The sequence below is a fragment of the Myotis davidii genome, unplaced genomic scaffold (assembly GCF_000327345.1).
Source record: "Myotis davidii unplaced genomic scaffold, ASM32734v1 scaffold2414, whole genome shotgun sequence".
Taxonomy (NCBI): Eukaryota; Metazoa; Chordata; class Mammalia; order Chiroptera; family Vespertilionidae; genus Myotis; species Myotis davidii.
The window spans coordinates 149,724-155,726 of NW_006285083.1; positions in this window are offsets into that span (position 1 = coordinate 149,724).

Consider the following 6,003-nt stretch of genomic DNA (forward strand, 5'->3'; position numbering starts at 1 on the left):
CCCGATTCGCAATTTTGCGCTATCATACTGGGTGTATGGTCGGCTGTGTGTGATTTTGCGAGTGTGGTAAAATCGCATAACAGCAACATCGCATAACAGCCGAGCATACACCCAGCAGCGCTGCTGATGCCTGAACGGTATGTGGAATGAAGTGGGCGGGCATCGGGAGGCCACTATGGCACGGGGCAAGCACTATGAGCAGTCTATCTGATGTGTACCTGGCGTATAAGACAACCCCCCACTTGGAGGCATATTATTCAGGGCCAAAAAATCGTCTTATACGCCGGCAAATACGGTACTTTGTGTGGCCTTCCCAGGACACATGAGAAGTGTCTGCGCTTTATCTTGCCCAGCCTTGAGGATGCTGGCTTCTCTGCTTAGTAGAAGAAATGAAACCGCCTTTCTCCTTTCTCCTCCCCGTCCTGTCTGCATTCTCTCGGGAGGGAGGCTCTAACCATTTGCTCTCAAAGATAATGGCTTGTAATCTGCAGGCCAGCTGCAAAATTGCCCTCACTGTTTGGCCTTGTTTTAACTTTCCTGTCTCCCTATTCCACTTGTCCTAAAAATTTTCTAGCTTCTCACTGCCCTGTAACATTTTTATTGCACAGAATTTGTAGTGAAAAGCTATTTTTCCTATTTAATGAAGGATTTTTGTTTTTGTTTTCTTTCACTCTTTTAGTCATTAAATATTTACTGAGGCTGTAACAGAGTGAAATGCTCCTCTCTCTGGCCTTCAGACTGATAGCTCCTGCAATGATGCTAATTAGCTACAGGAATGCTGTTTGAGGCTTGAGCAACCCCTTGTCAGCCAAGAGGTGGAGAAATAAGCACAAAGTAATTAATTTTTTTCAAAGATTTACTAGGTGTACTGGCTAATAATGCAGATTTTGTAATCAAAGAAAACACGATAATTTCAAGAGAAACATCAAAAGTGCTTTATTCAAGGTAATGCCCATCACTAACTACACATTTCCCCCATCTTTCATGTAATTTGTGGATACCACCCCAATAGAACTTTTCTTGTTTTGAGGCAAACCATTCAGAGAACCAATTTTCCACTTATTCGTATGTTTTGAAGTGCTGATCAGTGAAAGGGTTAAAGAGAATAATGGGGCAGAGAAAGACTTATTGTGCTTAGCAGAGATCTTGCAGAAAGCTTACAGCCTTGAGCACAGCATAGCTTAGATAACCAAAAGGCACCTGGGACGGGAGGAACCAAGGACGGACCAGGCCTTTACTTGAGCAGAGCAGCTTGCAGTCAGCAAAAATCAATAAAAACCTCCCTCTCCCTGCTCTCTTCGCTGATGCCTTTCTCAGTCTCAGCCCACCTGCTCCCATGCAGTCGGAATAAAATCTCTTTTGATACATTATGGCCTCATGTCATAGGTGCGCGACCCAGCTCACTCTGAACCTTTCACTCAGAAAGTGCATGTGCCATCAGTCGGAACAAGTGGTCATCTGAAGGAGCAAGGTCTGGTGAATACGGCGGGTGGGTTAATACTTGCCAGGCCAGATCTTTTAACGCGTCTTTACCTGGTTTTGAAGTGCGTGATGGTCGTTATCATGAAGCAAAATTACTTTGCTGTGTCTTCTGGCCCATTCTGGTCGTTTCATGATCAAAGTGTGGTTCAAATTGATTATTTGTCGATAACAATCAGTATTAATGGTTTCACCTGGTTTTAGAAGCTCATAATACTCCACACCTTCCTGATCCCACCAAACGCAGAGCATTGTCTTCTTTCCAAAGCGATTTGGCCTTGCAGTCGTTGATGGTTGACCGAATCAACCTGTGATTTTGTGCATTTGGGATTCTCAAAATAAATCCACTTTTCATCGCCAGTCACAATTCGATGCAAAAATAGATTTTCTTTCGTGCCGTAGGAGTAAATTTTACTGATGACTTTTTGGGTTTCCATTTGTCTTTTGTTCAGTTGATGTGGCACCCATTTTCCATCCTTTAAAATCTTTCCCATTGCTTGTAAATGATCGAGAATTGTTTGCTGAGCAATGTTCAATCTTTCTGTAAGTTGTTTTTGAGTTTGACACGCAGTTTCATCCAAAAATGCTTATAATTGTTGGTCTTCAAACCTTTCCGGTTGACATAAACATTCTTTGTCTTTCACATAGAAATCATCAGTTTTAAAGCATGTAAACCATCGTTCACAAGTATCTTGAGATGGAGCATGTTCACCGTAAGCTTCCCGAAGTATACGATAACTTTTTCTTCAAAATAAAGTAATGAATTAAAACTTCCCGCAAATGCTCTTTTTTTTGGCTCAATATTCGACACTTTTAAGCATAAAAATATCTATGATGTTAACACCTTCAGCAAATTTCACATATGAAGTTTTAAAGCTTGCTGTCAATACAACAAAATAGCATATATACCAACATATGTGTAACTCCATCTATTGAAAAAAATCTGCATTGTTAACTGGTACACCTAGTATAAGAGTCTCCAGAACCTGACCCAGATCAGCAGACCAACCAGGAACAAGTGAATTTAGATTTAGATATTTTGCAATCGTCCTTGGATCTCTTTTGACACCTAGATGACTAACTGTCTACTGCCTGCACCCACCTCTTGCCTCACCCTTCCTTCCTTCCTTTGACAATAAAAGATACTTGAAACTTGAGGTCTCTTAAGATGGATTTGTGGAAGTCATTAGACACTCCCATCTTCTTGAGCTAGGCCTTCTTGATCAAAAAACCTTTCACTACTCTAAAGTATGGAATATTGGCCTTTCTTTTGAAGCAGCAGGCACATGAACTTTGCACCTGTAACAAGACTCACCCAAAGCAAACACTGGCACTGTCCTAGTGTTAGTGGACGGCTCCCTGACAAGAGCCCTTTTACGGCTCTTGTCACACTTTAAGAAAGATTTCAGATGAGTGACAGCAGTGTTGTAGCAAAGCAAGAAAATTTATTAAGCAAGCAAGGCAAGCAAATGTATTAAAAATACAATTGGCATAAAGCACAGGCAGACAGTTCAGCTGATAGGAGCACCCCGTAGTGGGAGTTCCAGGGCTTTATATCCTTCTTTCTATAGGTTTCAAAGCTCAGTGGTTGAGCTATGACCAATGAACCTGGAGGTCATGGTTCAATTCTCAGTCAGGGCCTGGGTTGTGGGCTTGATCCCCAGTGTGGGGTGTGCATGAGGTAGCTGATCAATGATTCTCTCTCCTCATTGATGTTTCTATCTCTCACTCCCTCTCCATTCCTCTCAGAAATCAATAATATATATTTTAAAATGACTACAAGTTGAAGTATAAACTGAAGTTGCTCTCAGCTGAGACATGGCATTTTAACCACTTGCTTGGTTACTTTACGGCTATCTTACAATTTCACAGCCTGTGCCATAGAAACCAAGGCTGCCACTCTAGCGTTGGAACTTCCTGATTTTTATCTTGCAAATAAAAGCAAGAAAGAGCTTCCTCAGCCTCTCTTTTCCCTCTCTCCTAGACCACTCTTTATCTCAACATATAGCAACAGCATTTTATCACCTGTTGATTTTAATAATAGCCATTGTAACAGGCATGAGAAGGGATCTCAATGTGTTTTTGAAAATATTTTTTTATTATTGATTTTAGAAAGAGAGGAAGAGAAAGTGAAAGAAACAGAAACATTGATGTCAGAGAAACATCAACATTGATTGGCTGCCTCTTTCACACCCACTACTGGGGATCAAGTCCACAACCTGGATATGTGCCCTGACAGGGAATTAAACTCTTGGTGCATAAGTAATGCTCAACCACTGAACAGCACCAGCCACACATCTCAATGTGTTTTTTATTTTCATTTTCCTGATTATTAGTGATGTTGAGCATCTTTTCTAGCACTTGTTGACCATTTATATGTCTTCTTTGGAAAAAATTATATTCAAGTACTTAGCTCATTTTAAATCAACATGTTTTCCTTTTTGTTTGTTTTTGTTATTGAGTTGCATGAGCTCCTCATATATTTTTGTAATGGAAAACCAAGTTTGGCTGCCTGCTGCCACAAAAAACAAACTTGTGAGACACATGCTGATGGAAAAGGAAAGAGGTTTATTCAAGTGCTGGTCACCTGAGGAGATGAGCAACTCTTGTCACAAAGTCCATTTCAATATTTCAGGGCAGGCAGAGATTTTGAGAGGAGGGATAGGAAAAGCAGAACAAAGAAATCAAGGGGAAGGAGTTGAAAAGTTCGCTATGTGCAGGCCAGACAGTCCATTCCTATAAGGAAATTGAAACTGGTCAAGCGATGGTTTGGTGTGCCTCACCCTGGTCTTCATCATCCTGGTTTACGTTATCATGGCTCTAAAGTCAGCACATCTCCTGGAACTCGGATGACTGAAGGTCGGAGTCTGTATCTTCCAAAGTTAGTTCCTAGGATTGTTATACAAACATGCAGTTCATCTATAAGTTACATATTAGTCAGAGTCAGCATTTAAAGAAACAATGTCAAAAGAATAGTGGGACAGGTTACAATTTTCTACTGCTACAATTCCCCACTGTCAGTTTTTCTTCCATTTCCATGGAAGTTAGGGGGTTTTAGACAAAATATTTCAGAAAACTGGAAAAATTTAGGATACAGTCTAGTTCATATGTGAAAAATAAATTTTTACAGATAATTAACTGAACTACAGTCTAATCTCCATAACTGTGTATTTTATTGAAACATAATTTTCTCCTAAAATTACCTTCATTTTTATCAAAGAGCCAAATCAAGGCCAATTCATTTACTGCATCAAGTCCAGTTTCAATTTGGCCTAATTATTTGCATAAACACGGCAAGAAGAGCAAGTGAGCATATAGAATTTCTTAAATCTGCTTTGTTGGACCATCACAAGAAAGTTTCAGACTGAACTTTTAATTATGGCAAAATAATCAAGCGACACAGTTGCCACCAGGCTTTGCCTGCAATACCTATAAGTTTAGGTAAATGCCTCAAGTTCTTGAGGTCCCCAAAATGTCTTCAGGTTGTTTCCTTGCCATCTCCCAGGAAAGCAATATTCATTCCTTACTGGAAGCCTGATATGGACCATGTAAATAAACAAAGTACCAGACCATTTTTCTACGGGGCTTTTATCAACTTCAGAGTCAATATCCATTCCTTAAAGCTTTTTGCTGACATCAGAGTCTAAGCATCCCTCTCTCAAACATAATATTCCAGTCAAAGTTTTGGTTAATAAAACTACAACTGGAAACTGGTTTTATGTGTCCTGTTATGAAGAAATCAGGTTCCTAGTGGATTTATGCAAACAAACATATTGCCATGAATATAATAATACTCACTAGTTAAGAGTTTTTAAATTCTGGAGGGATCAAGTGGGGAGAATAATATAAAAACTTCAACATTTCTTATCAAGATACAATGTACCAAATTTCTCTAAGAAAACAAACAAGTTTTTAAAAATCAGCTATATTTTGAATAAAATCATAAGAATAATAATCTTTAGTTCATTCAGTCCCATAATTAATTCTTATTTATCTTGATTATCTGCCAGTCTTTCTATGAATCCAGTTATTCCTTAGAGTTCTGGAAATTTTTATTGAATTCAAAGGTATGATCTAAAAATTTATTCTCAGAAATTCATATTTTAGAATAAGTCAAAAGATGTAACATTTTTGCAAATAAAACAATGACAAGAAATATTTTAAATGACATAGTTATAGATCTGATTATAATGTACTTGACAAAGGAATTTGTTCTTTTGTAACAACAAAAAATTAACAGATAATTAACGGAACTACAGTCTAATATTCATTTTAAGATAACACTCAAAATTACAAAGAAACTATATCAGAGTAAGAAATCAATTAATTTGCTCCCCACTGTCAATTGTACCTTGGGTTCCTGTGAGGAAATTATAATTGGTTTTGAAAAATCAAAGGGAGATTTTCAACCTTCTCATTTGTCATTAAAATTACCACTCTGCTTTACTATCTATGTATGTGCCTTTCTTTTTCTTATTTTTCCCCATTTCCATTTTCCTTCTTGAGTATTCTTTCTCCAGTATC